The sequence below is a fragment of the Balaenoptera borealis genome (genome assembly GCF_965194805.1).
Source record: "Balaenoptera borealis genome assembly, chromosome: 6".
NCBI lineage: Eukaryota > Metazoa > Chordata > Mammalia > Artiodactyla > Balaenopteridae > Balaenoptera > Balaenoptera borealis.
The window spans coordinates 23,581,342-23,596,923 of NC_138863.1; the positions used below are offsets into that span (position 1 = coordinate 23,581,342).

General features: G+C 35.0%; 1 protein-coding gene across 18 annotated transcripts in view; it reads left to right on the forward strand.

Annotated features, from left to right (window-relative positions):
* IKZF2 (IKAROS family zinc finger 2) overlaps positions 1-15,582 on the forward strand; it is a 231,203-nt gene that overhangs the window by 59,588 nt on the left and 156,033 nt on the right. The gene's annotated exons all lie outside the window — the stretch shown is intronic.

Here is a 15,582-nt window from a genome sequence, read left to right on the forward strand (position 1 = left end):
GAGGCTCTAGTTTTTGAATAAGGGGGATGCTTTTCATGAGGTTATGTAAGGGGATAAGGAGTTGTCTACATAGGACCTGATTTCTCCTTCTTTCCTATTTCAAGACTAATGGAGCTCTCCGAGTCTGTCAGTTCATAAGCAAGTTGATTTGTCTCAGAACTCACAGGCTAAGCCTACTCCTGAAAAAGGCTGAAGTCTAGTACTCTTTTTGTTTGTTTGCTTTCTGGTACGCCTTTTCAGGAAACTACTAGGTTTTTCTCGCACGGGAAACTGAAATATGCTGGAGAGCAGAGAAAGTTCATTTCATGACATCTGTGTTTTTTTTATACAATTATACATCCAAATGTGTTCTGTAGTTTTGTAGCTCCCAGTCTGTCCCAAGAACTAGATTGATGGCAGCCTGTTAAAGAATATGCTAGAGGCCACTAGGGACCTGGGCTTGTTCTTTGACTCAAAGAGCATGCTGAGGTAGAACAAATTTGTACCTTATTCCCTTCTGCAGAATGGTGGTTTGAGGATGTAGCTGATTCAATCTCTGCTTTTTGCCTATAAAATCACATTTAAAAATATCAGGCTTCTAACTTCTCTTCTGGGACCGCAAGTGTGTGTGTGTGTGTGTGTGTGTGTGTGTGTGTGTGTGTGTGTGTGCGTGTGTGTGTACACCCATGTCATTTATTTCACCACTGAAAATAACCTTGATGAATCAAACACTTACTTGGAAGTGACCCCAGAGGTCATTTAGAACAACTTCCTAAACAAAGCAAGAATATTCTTGGCAGCACGTGTGACAGGTGGTCTCTGGGATTTTCCTTGACCACTTCTGTGCAAGAGAAGCTGTTGTATTGTTGGTCAGCTCTGATTCTTAGAAAGTCCTTTATGCTGAGCCTTCATCTGCCTCTCTGGAATGTCACTGCCTTTTACTAAGACACAAACTAAATATCTCAGGGGAATTTTAGATGCTTTGTTCTGGATTAGTGCTTGTAGTCCTAGGTTTTCATGTACGTTTTTAGAGCTTTGCATTGGCCCTGTGTCTAAAAGACTGTCATAATTTATTCTGAGAAATAATGCCATAGTTAGCATGTGTATGTCCTGTCTCTTTCCATCTTCGCCCAAACAGCTACAAGTAAACCATCTAAGTATGGTTAAGTAACAAACAAAAACAAAACAAAATAAAAAACCCTGACTTCATTTTCAGTAAGTTACCTCTTAATAAAACTATAAATAACTTTTAAGTTATTTAAATAAATTTAAGGAATTTCTCTTTTAAACCTTAAATAACTTTTAAGTCTTTTGACAGTGCAGATTAAATTATATTTAAGACGATATTTTGCCTGAAAACCGGGCATATTTTGAAGACACAAATTCACTGATTATGTTTCCATTTCAAAGGGAATGCGCAATTTTGACTTCATACATAGATGTTTTAGCAGTTATATTTACCCGAAAGCTTGTTGCTCTAAGACTTAAAAGGGAAGAGACATATAGAGAGATGTTGCAAAACTCAAATAAAAAATGGGAGTATCTTTCAGGCATGCATTTAGCTTAGGATGTAGAAACTTACCGAAATTTTCCAGCTGAAATTTATTATGAAAAATTTCTAGGTGAAAAAAAGATGAGACGGAGTTTCCTGACAGGGGTTCTAGGCACCCACAGTTGTTCCTCCAAGGGTATTAGCAATATACGAATCGGCTTATGACTTCATATTTCTCCCCTGGCTGAGTGGCAGTTTTACTGTGCCTTTATCGGATTTACTATGGTAATTGGATATGGAATTGTGCCGGGAAGCACATATTTCAATATGTGCACCTTAGCCATCTAAATTGTGAGGATGGTGACTCACTCAACATTTAACAGGGAAATTAGCTGGCTTTGTCTGTGTGTGAACATTTGGGGAGGAGCTGACCCTAGCTTCGGAGACATACCAATGCTCCAGATCACCTGTGGCAAAAATCTAGCCATGGGAATTTGTCTTGATTAGCCAGGCGAGGCTTTGTCAGACACATCTTTGCTTTATTTTGGAGAAGTATCTGATTAGGGGATTCCCTAGCTGAAAAATATGATTGGGTATATGTTTAGGAAATTTGTTAGCCCATTTAGTTATGCCACTGCCGATTTGGTAAGAGTGCTTCAGCAAGTTCACATAGCACTGTTGGGTCTCCCTTCATTTCAAGGAATATTGTGAAATTCTCGGGAAGGGATAATCCTCATACCCAAGTTGTTTTAAAAATAGTTGTGTTATACAGCCTGTTTCCCAAACTTGTTTGATCATAAGAATCATCTGGGATGCTTGTAAAACTGGAGGCCCACGCATCACTCCAGGTGTAGTGAATCAGAATCAGCAAGGAAGGAACCCATGACTCTGTGATTCTGATGATCAGGCAAGTTTAAGAAATACTATCAAATAATATCTATGCAGGAGATTGGAAAGGACAGCTTTGGAAAGAAGACAGTGGTTGCTCCAAGGAGCCAGAGGATTACAGCATGTTACTATCAAACACTAAAATGTCCCTTACTTTTCTGTGATGGTACAAGAAGAATATGCCTGACTGCGTCCTTAGGGTTTTCAGGGGGTGGAGGGAAAGGTGGAGGTTGCCCTTTTCAAGAAAAAGCTAAAAATGTAAAGATATATTACATTGCTTTATTGCAGCAGGCAGAATGTCTTTACTCTTCTTCTCTCATTTTTTCCTGTTCTCTACCTGCCTTTGGTCACTTTCCTTTTTCTTGCCCTTCCAGGTTACTTTGTTTGGGACATTTAATAAAACCATGGGCAACATTTTCACACTGCATTTTCTGAGACAATATTTTCTCTCTCTAGAGAAGAGACAATACTTCTGTCAGTTGTATTCCTTCAGCCTGTTTACAAAAACCCAGACACATGTTCCTGTTTCAGCTCGGGAGCTTGTGCATCTGTTGACACTTCAGAAATAATCAGTTTAGATTTCAACAGCTGATTAGCCCTGCCGCAGTTTCTAACCAAACTGAGAAGGAACTCTTAAGAATGTTACCATTTTGCTACTTAGTTGTCTGTACGAAAATATAATAATGATCATTTTAGAGCAATGCTGTGGTTATAAAAGGCCTTTGCTACAATGATATTTTCCTTTATTGTACCTCAAAGAAGTTGACTAGTCTGTTAAGAGCAGTTCTTCCAAGACTAATCGCAAAAGTTTCATTAGGGTCCTTTCACTTACAGCAATTCTGAGTGTTAGAAAAAATATTGATGGAATTCCAGGAATATCCTATATGATCTGCTAAACAGTTTCACAGAGACTCCAGCTTCCACACTGAGTTACTACTGAATGTAAGAAATACACCTAGTGGTATCACTGTGGCACCCAAGTACTGATTTGCGTGAGATAGGGAGCCATATCCCCATGAGCTGCAGCCAGAAGGAAAGAGGAGAGGCGAGCTTTAAATGCACTTGTGCGAATATTTACCTGCTTGACCTTATATTTCTCTAATAGTCTGTAGAAATACACTAGAAATAGAATCAGAGAACATAAGAGAATTGATAGAAATAATGGAGAAGATAGAATCAGAAAGCATAAAACTTATTTATAGAATAGATCCTGTAGGTTATTATGCCCCATAATCAGTGAGTACTTATTGAATACTTTATGAAAAATGTATATGGAACAGAGAATTCATTCTTACTTTAAAAAAATGAAATTTCACAGATAGAAATCATAAATAAGTAAAAAATTAAATGTCAGTTGAATATTTTAGATGTGAGTTGTAGACAGCAAACATAACAGTTTCCCAATTATATCCATATAATTAAGGCAGAGGATCCAGTGATTTTTGGGGGAAGAATTGGAGGTTGTCTGCCTTCTAGTTCGGTTCATAAAATTAATCATTTTCTTTCTCTGGCCTTGTCACATTTCTTTCTGTAGTACAAATCTGTTTATCATTCTCCTGCCTTAAAACCTTCATGACTCCTCTTATCTACAGGGAGTTAAAAAGAGCTGTATTACCTATAAAGAACTAATAAGCTCTTTAGTATTCTATACTACACCCTTTGTTAAACAACATAATCTATTAATCTTCATTTCCTGAAATTCCCGTTCACATATACCATGATTCAACCACAGACACTTGCCACGTTTGTGTTGAACATAACAACTTCTTTCAAATTACCTTGTCTTTGCCTAAGCCCTTCCCTTTTCCTTGAATTTCTGTCCCTTTTTCTTGACTCCCAAGAAACTCCCAACCCTTAAAGAGCAGATGTATGTTACTGCTTCTTTAAAGCTTTAATTATTCCCTTGTAATCCTGTAGCATTGAGTGTGTACATATTTCTATTATAGTATCTACCGCATTCTATTGTTATTGTTTTACGTCTGTCTCCAATATTAGCCTTTGAGATCCTCTGTTGCACAGACTGTGTCTTGTTCATCTCTGTACCTGCGATCTTGCAACTGCACCAGGTACAGAATAGGTGCACCCCTCTCCAATGTTTTGTGAACAAATGACTAAGGGAGAGTGAATGGGCTTTCATGAAGTGGGCTGTAGTGGGGACTGCCCTTAGGGGAAGACAGATGGAATCCCCTTTAGCTGGGGTTGGGGATCAAGTAGTAAAGGGCAATTTTGATCTGACTTCACCTGTCCTTACGTGAACAGGATGCAGTAGGAATCCATAAAGGATGGTGACCTCCAAACCCAGATCTGTATGGATGGTCTTGCCCTCAGCACTCAAACCTCTTCAGGCCTTGCTTCCTGCTTATTCTTGTAGTTTGGAGGTAGCGAGTATGGATACGTCTGTTGCTGGGCCTCACAGTAGGCTAGAGTATTAATAAGCAAAATTCCTATGGACTTCCTTCTATGTGTCATCTGTAACAGAATAATAACAGTGGTACACCCTTTATTCTTTGTCCCTGTCATATTTCTTCTCTCCCACACTTGCATCTATCCTGTTTGTGCTGGCTCATAGTGTTAGACTTGTAATGAAACTTCCTCTGACTAACCCTAGGGAAATTTGTTTCAGCTCAGGCATTTGCCCTTTGTCAAGCTGACCTATTTCATTAAAAAAATAAATGAGGTTGTGGTGGGAAGAGTACTTAGAACGCTGCAGGAAGGGGCATGCCACCGGTGCCCCAGCAAAGGTTATGTAGATCAGGCTAGTTTTAGTGAAGCATATGAATTGTCTTTGGGCCTTTTTGCTCTTCTTTCTTCTTTCTTAGCACTCCTTTTAGAAACCCACTTCCCTTGTGGTACTTTCTTGTTGCTTCACTGCCCCACTCAGTCCTGCCTTCCTTGCAGGGTTGCATGATGATGATACTTGTCTCCACAATCCCTCTCTATCCGAATCAGAACCTGTCTATGGCAGTAGGAATTCTTTTCTCAGCTTTCTGTCCTGTCATGAACAATTCGGTAAAGTCATTCAAGCCGAGATTTTAGAGAGTGACTTAGTTTAATAGATTACAGTTGTATTAGAGTAGCATGTGTGCTTTAGTAGAGGCTTTTCTAGAAATTCGGTCTCAAGTTGTTGTAATACAGTTTTAATAATGGGAATTTCAGGCACCAGATCATACAGGAAGGTATGGAGGAAATGTTTGGGGCCCATGAATATTTTCCTTTTGTTTTCAATCAAATTAATAACATTAAAGTAACTTTTTCTGGCTCCGAAGTGGTATTTGACCTGTGTTGAGACTTTTTGTTTCATGAGTACAGAATATCAGCAATAAAGACTAACTTTGTGGTTAAAAAAGTTGGAGAATATTAGGATCTGGAAGTGACTCCTTGGTCATTCTTTCACCCTGTGCCAAATAATTTTTGTGGGTGGGGAGGTCTCAGGTGATATCTATAAGGCCGATGAGAGCTTGAGCTAATAGTAAGATTTGAAACTACCTTTGTCAGTTTGTTGGACTTGGTATTATTTACTTTTGTTTGTTTTGTTTCAATATAAGGAACTTCTGGTTATAGTTTTATAAATACAGGACACATTTACAAATGTCTTTGAATACTGCATAAATATGCACTTGATAATCTTACACCAGAGACCTGCCTAGCCCTTCCCTATGGATAAGCAGTGCTCTATCATGTGTGGTGTGGAAAAGGTGTGCTTGATTTAATAATTTCCACACTTGTCAAAACACTGCCATGGAAAAGAATTGCAACTGTTTTGGTAAAGCCTCCGTAAAACTACAGCTTTTAAATAAATATCCATAAAGATAAAAATGCCATAGGTATAAACATATATTTTGCAAAAATATACAAAACTTTTCTATTTTGGTATCCAATGCGTTTTCCCTCTGAAGGAGGGAAAACCTAGTCAGTTAGTTGGCAGACACAGAACAAGATATAATATAACAGGGATTGTCTTTGTCTGTTTACAAGTCACTTTTCTTTTTTACTTAAAATGTCTTTTTTGCTCCATATCCTGATTATGGTGGTTTTGATTATGAATCAATACATGATATAGAAAATTTTTTTGTTTGATAATTTAAAAGTAAAATGTTGGAATAAAAGGATGCACTTTTCATTTGAAAACATGGTAAAATGGTGTTAAATTTCCAGAATAACCAATGAAAAAGCTTAGTTAATGTGACATTTATCTTATCAATAGAATTATGCAGGCTAGCCATTTCTGAGGAAATACTTTTCAAATCACAAATCAGAACTTGAGGGATACATTTCTCCCCATATAGTCAGGAGTTCTGGTGATAAATGCAGTTACAATGACTGTGGTGCTAGAGGTAAGGGTTCGGATTGAGAGTTGAAAGAGGATTGACAGAGTAATTGTTCAAGACCCTGGCCTTAGCAGGGCAAGGGTGTTGATATGCCTAACACTTTGCACATAGCAGATGCTGAACTAGTGACTAGATGCTGGGGCCTAGCTTCTGCCTTGGTTGAAATCGTGGCTCCACTTATGAGCTGTGCAACCATGGATAAGTTACTTAACCTCTCTGGGCTTCATTGCTCTCTGCCCTACACTTCTATTATAAGGCTGTTGGAAGGATTACATGAGATGATACATGAAACGTTAGCAGCATTTGGGGCACCTAGAAAGTGATCCTGTGAATGTGAAACGCTATTATTAAATAACTGTTGGATGAATGGCAGTGGCTCCTGTGGCTTTCTGAGTTGGGGAGGTGGTGTTGAATGACGGCTCCTTTACGTGTGGGCTTGTTGATTGAGGTCAGGAGCTTTTGTGAAATTAATTTCTTTCTTAGTACAGCACAGAATACTCAGATGTCTAAAATTGTGATGTTTGTTTCTTCTCTTTCCTATATACCTTTAATTCTGAGCTTTTTTCGTACTGAACTTTAAATGCCACTGAGTAAAAATTATTAGGTATACCAGTTCTGTGTAGGATTTATAATATGGGTTAGTTTTCCTGGATTGTGATTATTAGATGTGAAAATTCTGATTTTAATTAAGTATATTTTAATGATATGCATTTTATTGTAAATATTTTTTATAGAATGAGTGTAGTTTAATAAGGAGAAAAAGAAAATATGCATAAGTAAAAACAGGGGTGCAACACTCATAATCTCACAATTGCTGCAAAATAATAATAGCAGAAATTCTTATATAGCATTTACTATGTATTAGGCACTGTTCTAATTGCTTTGTATGTAATTTATTTAACAACTTAAAGTATATCCAGGTCATTTTCTATGCCTTTGTAAACATAGAAATGGCTAGGATCATATAATAAAAATTGCTTATTGTATGATTGTTTTTCCCTAAACAGTATGCATTTTAAACACCGTTTTCATGTTATTAAGCATATATATATATATATCATGATTTTTAACAGCTACTGAGTATTTCATTCTGTGGTAATGAACCTACTAGTACATCATTTTTGTGCTCCTGTAACCAAGGGAAAGTTTACCACTTAAGATGTTGATAACATGACTTTGTTTTTCCAACTATAAGTGTTATTTACCAGAAAGTCAATGAAGTATCATCTATTATTCTTATTAAAAGAGGTTCAGGTGGTACTCTGGTATATCTAAGAGTTTCACCCTATTTTTTGTGTACAAAGTGAGAAAGCTCTGTTGTTACACAGCTATTTTTTTCTGTCATACACCCAAGCAATGTGATTCTGAGATAGCTATTCATTTCTAAAATGTTGTAAATTTAAATAAGACCTAAGTGTTTATTATGCCATGTAAATAATTACACTTTCTGGGTTTACTGACATTTGGCAGGTAACATTTCTATTATCTTTTGGTTTTGATAGGAAAAACTTGGTCTAACGCCAATATGACTATTCCGTGGTAGTTAATGGGACATAGTTGTTGAGATCCACGTGGTTTGAGTTATGCAGTGCCTTCACCTATCCCTTTAATTTATTTTTAAGGCAGGAGATGAGAGTAATGGATTGGTTTCAGGGTGTGAACACCAGTCTCTGATTGTAGTTCGGGAGATATGTGGATCTGAAGTTGATGGGCAGGCTGCCTGCTTAGCCAGGCGAGCTTCCATTATCTCAAGAACCTGTGCCGATTAGCCTGCTATCATTTTGAGAGACCTCACTATGAAAACAGACATTTTCCCAAGGTGGCGGAGAAATAAAAGGAAATATTCCATCCAAGGTTTAATTCCTCCATTGTTTCAAGCCTATAGAATTGCATCTAACTAATAGGATAGCATGTTTATTCACGAGAGGGCTAATGTCTTATTTTCCTCTCCAGTCACTGTTTCCCTTCTTCCTACCTCAAATTAAGACCAGTTCATCTGTAAGGCATACAGATGTATAATTTTATGTTCTTAGGCCAGTGCCTTGCATAAACTAAAAGTTCAATAAACTTACTGAATAATGAATGAATGAAATTAATTTAAGAACTATGTAGCAATGTGAAATATGATTTATAATAGTATATGTGATTGTATATATTTATCCTCCAGCTTTTTCATAGCTACCATGCCCTGGTATTACCTAATTTAGCTGTGATTTTGCCTTCTTAGTGCTCAGTTGAATCTACTGTTTTGCAACTTTTAAGAGTTAATATGATTTTGCTTTAATTCTAAAAAGCTTTGCCTAGAGGGTTTATGCTTTTGTTTATAAACCTCTTCAGAGGTTTATTCTTTGATCAAAGTCATATTAAATCAGACACTGTGGAAAATCAAATCTTTACACCTTTCAGGAGACTTTTTAAGGAATCTCATAATTTGATTTTCACATTCTTTTTCATATATTTTATTTTGTGACAGTTCATACATTTGGTTCATACGATGTTGTATATCACATAGTCAATTAATATGATCACTAATAATTACATCTCTCAAGTCCATCTAACAGTAAATCAAGGGGTAAAACATGAAAGGCAAAGAAAAAAATAGGTCTTTCTTAATATTTTATTTAATCAAAATACTATTTAATTTTTCTATTGCAATTTACGTTTAGCATCTATCAAATTAAAATGATCAGAGTTCTTGGCAGAGTAAAAAAAAAACATCCTATTTCCCTACAACACACACACATATGTACACCCTTCTATTTTAGAGGCAGATTAAATTTTAGATTTCTCTGAAGAAGATACCATTTTTTCAATAAATCCTGTTGTCATCATTAGCAAATATGAGCACTGAAAATATGTTGAAAAATTTCAGTCAGCTGTTATTTGAACATGAATTTTGGAGTTGAGTATCAATGTTGAAGGAATTCAAGAAGACGTTGAAGGACAGAGAGCAAGTCTCCAGCGGATGTGTTAGGCAGGACTGATTGTTATAGGTGTATTAGGGAGAGGGCGGTGCTGCAGTTTCAGTGAGAGACGGGGGTTCTGCCGGCCTGCGAGTGCTTGCCGTCCTTGTGATAAGTGTAAAAATATCCATTTACCTTTATTTCTTTTAAACTTGGTTACCCCTTGCCCCTCCTTGTCAAACAGATGCCCAATTTAAGAACACAATCCCAGTCAGATTTAGGAACGTGCTAAAACTAAATAAAACAAATACCTCCCTTCACCCCTTCACCCAATTAGGAAAAATGTTCCAAAATATCAACAGTTACAATTGGAAAAAAGAGAGAGAGAGAATAGAAAAAAATGAAACTTTTTACTTCAAAAGTTAATTGACTTTATGGGCTTCCCTGATGGTGCAGTGGTTGGGGGTCCGCCTGCCAGTGTTGAGGGACACGGGTTCGAGCCCTGGTCCAGGAAGATCCCACATGCCGCGGAGCAGGTAAGTCCGTGCGCCGCAACTACTGAGCCTGCGCTCTGGAGTCCGTGAGCCACAACTGCTGAGCCTGTGTGCCACAACTACTGAAGCCCGCGTGCCTAGAGCCTGTGCTCCGCAACAAGAGAGGACACTGCAATGAGAAGCCCACTGCAACTAGAGAAAGCCCGTGTGCAGCAATGAAGACCCAATGCAGCCAAAAATAAATAAATTTATTAAAAAAAATATTAATTGACTTTCAAACATGGCTTTCTTTTGTTGAGAAACAGACACTTGCATAGTTAAAGGGTTTCTTGAGATTGTACTTGAAATTAATGTAGCATATTTACCAGAGGTAGCCTAACTATTAGTATCATTTGATATATATAGTGGTCAAATTCCAGCAAGTTGATGGAAATGTGAAATTTTGTCTAATAAATACTTTTTCTCCATTGGCTTCAAAGTTCACTCTGGAGAGGCCCTGGAATGCTGGGAGTTGAGGAGGAAATACGATAACTTTCTTCCAGGCTGGATTTAAGGTGTTTTTATACCTAAATACTGTAAAAATTAGGTTACTTTTGGCCTACCATTTTAGACTGAGTTAGAGTTACACCATTGTATGTCTCCTGGATTGTCCCTTGCTACAGCCGTGCCAAGAGCCAGCATGGGTGTGCATTATTAGTCTTGGTGGATAAAATAGAAAGACTCATATTTTTCTGTTATTCTGAGAATGACCACTAGATACCTACATACTTTCATACAGAAGTTTACTATATGCTTATTTCCATTTTGTTTTGAATCCCCTAAGCATTAGCATATAAATCTGGAGAAGGAAGGATATTTGTTCCTACCACCTCTTTTAGTGCCACCAACTTCTCCAGTAGGAGTTCTGGGTAAGAGACATTGAACCCGTGGATTTTAGGAACTAGGTCACCGAGTTCCTTATGAATACATGTAATTATGTTGAGGGTCTCGTTACCTCTTTTACTACTCAATCAGAAGTAGTAAGGAGTTAGGGGATAGACAATAAGCCAGAATGTTCTCATAAGTATCTTTAAGAAACATAGCATAGAAGTGTTTCTTTATCAAGTTTACAGATTTGAAAATCTGGAGCAAAAGACTACATCTACTAGAGATATTAATATGGTTCTATGAAATAGTCAAAAATATATATTTGAGTCACAATGTATGGTAACTTCTTTATAGTGTACTGGTAAATTATAATTACTTAGCATGGTTACTGGTTTGTAAAGTCTTTAAAAAGGACTTATGTGCATCTGTATATAAAAGGGAGAATAAGAGGGAGACCTTAATGCTTATTTAATTCAGCAAATATTTATTGATTATATCCCAGGCCTTGGAAGGAAAGACACAGTCCAGATGAGATGTTTAGATCATATTTGCTGTTCATCATTATTTCTAATAGATCTTAGGAAGTCTGTATTTTGAATGATTTTTCCTCAGTTTCTATATTATGGATGATGTTTTTCTTTTGGCAACTGTAGGGTTAAGGGAAATATTTTATCAAACCAGTCAAATATATTATTGAAACTTGCATTTACAAGTATTAGCTCTTTTAATCTTCATAGGTAGATACTGTTGCCCTCATCTTAAAGATGAGATACATAGCTACAATTAAAAGCCATCAAGAGGTATAACTGTGATTCAAACCTAGTTTGTCTCGCTCCAGAATCCATGTTCTTAGCTAGTATGACAATATTTCCAAAACTACAGATTGCAAGTTATTAATGGGTTGCAAAATCAGTATAGTGTTTTGCAACTAGCAGTTTAATAAAAATAATATGGAATAAAAAAGATAAGAATATAAGATATATTTGTGTGTAGTAAATGTACATTATATGTAGTAGGTATAAATATTGTTTTATGAAACCATTTTTCATAAACATGCATATATATTTAGACACACATAGATAAGCATATATATTGAGTTACTATAAAAAATGTATTTCTTATTGTGTATCTAGGTCAAAAACTGCAAGCCACTGAACTACACTATAGAGCCAGTCAATGCCTTGAAAAAAGAAGTAGGCGTTCAGTAAATCTTTATAAAGTTAAATTAATGTATTATTACATTTTTAAAAACCCATACACAATATTAGGCTAAAAGGTTTCTGCTGAGCCTATAATTCCCCTGAGGAGTAGAACTGAAAATGTTAGTCCTACAGTTCCTAACCAATGGACCTGTACCAGTCTAGTGTAATCAATTAATTTATATCCAGTCCCAAATCTAAATTCAAGTCCTTTTCCCTAAATCTTTCTGGTTGGTAACTTTTTATTACTTTAAGACTTGGCCTCTTATACTTAAATGCTGTCAAATAAAATGGTCCAAAATAAGTGGCAGTTCCTAAAAAATCACAACAGTCTGGGTTCCATTAAAGTAATAATACTGTCAACAAGAGAGGTTTATTTCAGCAATGCGAGAATATTTCAATGGTAGGAAATCTATTTATCATATTAAACTAAGGAGAAAAATCATATGCATGTATCTCTATAGACACCGAAAAGACATATGAAAAAAATTAACAATTAATGACCATTCTTCATACTCAGTAAAATAGGATTGAAAGGAGACTTCGTCAGTGTGATAAAATATATTTATATCAGCCCAAAAGTCATGATTGATAGGAACACATGAGGCATGCTTACTAACGTCGGAAGCAAGGAAAAATTTGGTTCACTCTCTTTACCATTATTTAATATTGTGCTGGAGGAAACTGCCAATGCAGTTAGATAAAAGAAAGAAAAGAGGTATAAAACTGTGTAAGGAAGAGGTAAAATAATCACTATTTACAGATTATAAGATTTTATGCTCACAAACCTCAGAGAATCAGTTGAAAAATGATCACAAACAATAACTCCGTAATAGGAAAGTTCAAAATTAATATACCTATTATTTAATGGCATAATATTTATATTAAATAACATGAAAAAGAATACTTAAAAATAGGAAGAACTACTGCATTCTTTGATTGGTACATCATATAGTCTGTATCTCATACTGAACATAGAGCAGCATCCATATCTCATACTGAACATCAGGATAAGCTCTGATTTGGAACAAAGATTTAAATGTGAAAGATGAAACCATAAAAGTAGTATAAGAAAATATAAATTTCTTATGGTCTTAGTATGGAGAAGGCCTTTTTAATAAAATTCAAAATCTTAAAGTCAATTAAAAAGATTAATATGTTTGAATTTATAAAAATTTAAAACTTTGACATGGCAAAAAAATCAGCAAAACCATAAATAACAAGTTGAAGGTAAAAATTGCAACTCATTATGAATAAAGATCTAATCTCCCTATTATATAACAAAACCTAATAATTGACAAAGAACACCTAATGGACATCTGGTCAAATTATCCTAACACATAGTTCAAAGGAAAATACCAGTGACTTTTATACATATAAAGAGTTTCAAAATAGAAAAAAAACTATAACTACACTTGACAGCATTTATAATCCAGTATATTAGCAAAAATCCAAATGTGTAATAGCATACTCTATTGGCAAGACTATCAGGAAATAAGACTCTTATACACTGTTGATGAGAGTATAAGTTGGTATGAATATGTTAGAACAAATGCGTATAAGTTTTGATTTAGTATTCCTATTTCTACAAATTTATCTTACGATATATTTGTAAAATGTTAAATGTACAAATTTATTCATTGCAGCATTGTTTTTAATAGTAAAAATGGGAAAGAGTTTGCAAATAATGTCCATCAGTAGAGTACTGGTTAAATAAATTAGGTTCCTCAACAAGGGGGTATTATGTAGGTGTGTAAAATGAGGAATATTATGAATATGGAAAGATTTCCAAAATATATTGCTAAGTTAAAAAAAAAAAGCAAGGACAGAAAATATAAGCTACATTTGTGCAAAAAAAGAGAGATAAATTGCTGATCACTGTATTAAAAATATTGGAAAAGATGTATAAGAAAGCCAAAAAATGTGTTTTGAGGGTATTTTGGTAGAGGGTTAAGGATTGAGAGCTGAGCAGATAGAGGAATGAATTGGAAGTAAGACTCTTCACTATATACTTTGTTAAAGCAAGACTTTTCACTGTATATATATATATATATATATATATATATATATATATACCTTAAAACTTTTTTTTTGAACCCTGCAAATATATATATATATATATTTATATATATATATGTAGTCAACAATAAAAGAAAAGATAAGCACTGAAAATAAAAAAAAACCTATTACTCAGTAATTTTCCTCGGAAGTGGGACTAAAAATGCCATCCCCGTGGTTCCATGCAAGTGTAACTGTAAGAGACTAGCATAATCCATCCATTTGCTTTCCCTCCCCCCAGCATAGATTTAAATTCCTCACACTCAAATCATTTGTTGATAGTTTTATTTATTGTATACATTCAGTAATTTTAATTGCATTTTGTCTTGGTTTCCACACTTTAAAACCACCAAGCAATTATCCAAAAATATGTGTAAGTGGTAGTTTAAAAAACCAGTTAAACAAAAATCAGGACTGGAATTCATCTTAAAAATTCCTGGATGTTACTATACAACATGCAGCTCTGAAAATTATAATATTATTAAAAATCTCTGAATATATTTTACCTTATTATGCTTATCTCCTTGAAGTATAACATTGTCAAATTGCCATGCTGTAACATGATGGTAATAGTGCTAGTGTTAGGAGTTTGTTTTCATTAGGGTTAAAATTCAGTTAATAAATGTGAATATACAAGACATAATGTAAATGAGAACATCGAACATTATTCAACATGGGATTTAAGAGCTACATCTTACGTTTTGGTAGGATTCATTTATTAGCTGTGAGAATTATTTAACCTTTCAGAAAGTTGGTTTCTTAATTTGTAAAAAAGATACCAATATATACTTGCCTCATAGGGTTGTGGTCAAGATTAGAGTGAATGTCTTTGAAAAAGACCGCTGACTATAAGCATTTATTAGTTTTGTGGTTATATTAATCATGATATGCAACCCTAAAATTCCAAGGTGAATTTTAATAAGGCAGTATGCACAGTTTGCCCCTACCTATAATATTTGATTTATTTGAATGAAAAAGTGAAGTTGATTACAAAAATTTTTACTGTTGTAAGTTTGGTTTAAATTCATTCTTCATTTACTGAAAGTTTGATAGGATCAATTATTAAAATCACTTTTAAAATCATTTCCTCAAACAGAATATTTAATATGGAGAATTAGCTGTTCCATTTAAATTCTTTGAAAGTTTTTAAATAATGGTTGATTGTTTTAAAAAACAGCATATCCACTGGAGAGAATAAGATACAGCTATTAAAAATCATGTGCTATAAAGATAATTATGGCATAGGAATTCTTCAAAATACAGAAATTTAAAAGGCTGCACAAGTTTGTTTAGCAGGATCTCAAATTCGTAAATAAAACCCCACTTATATATAAATGTATATACTTCTTAAAAATAGGAAGAATATACATCAAA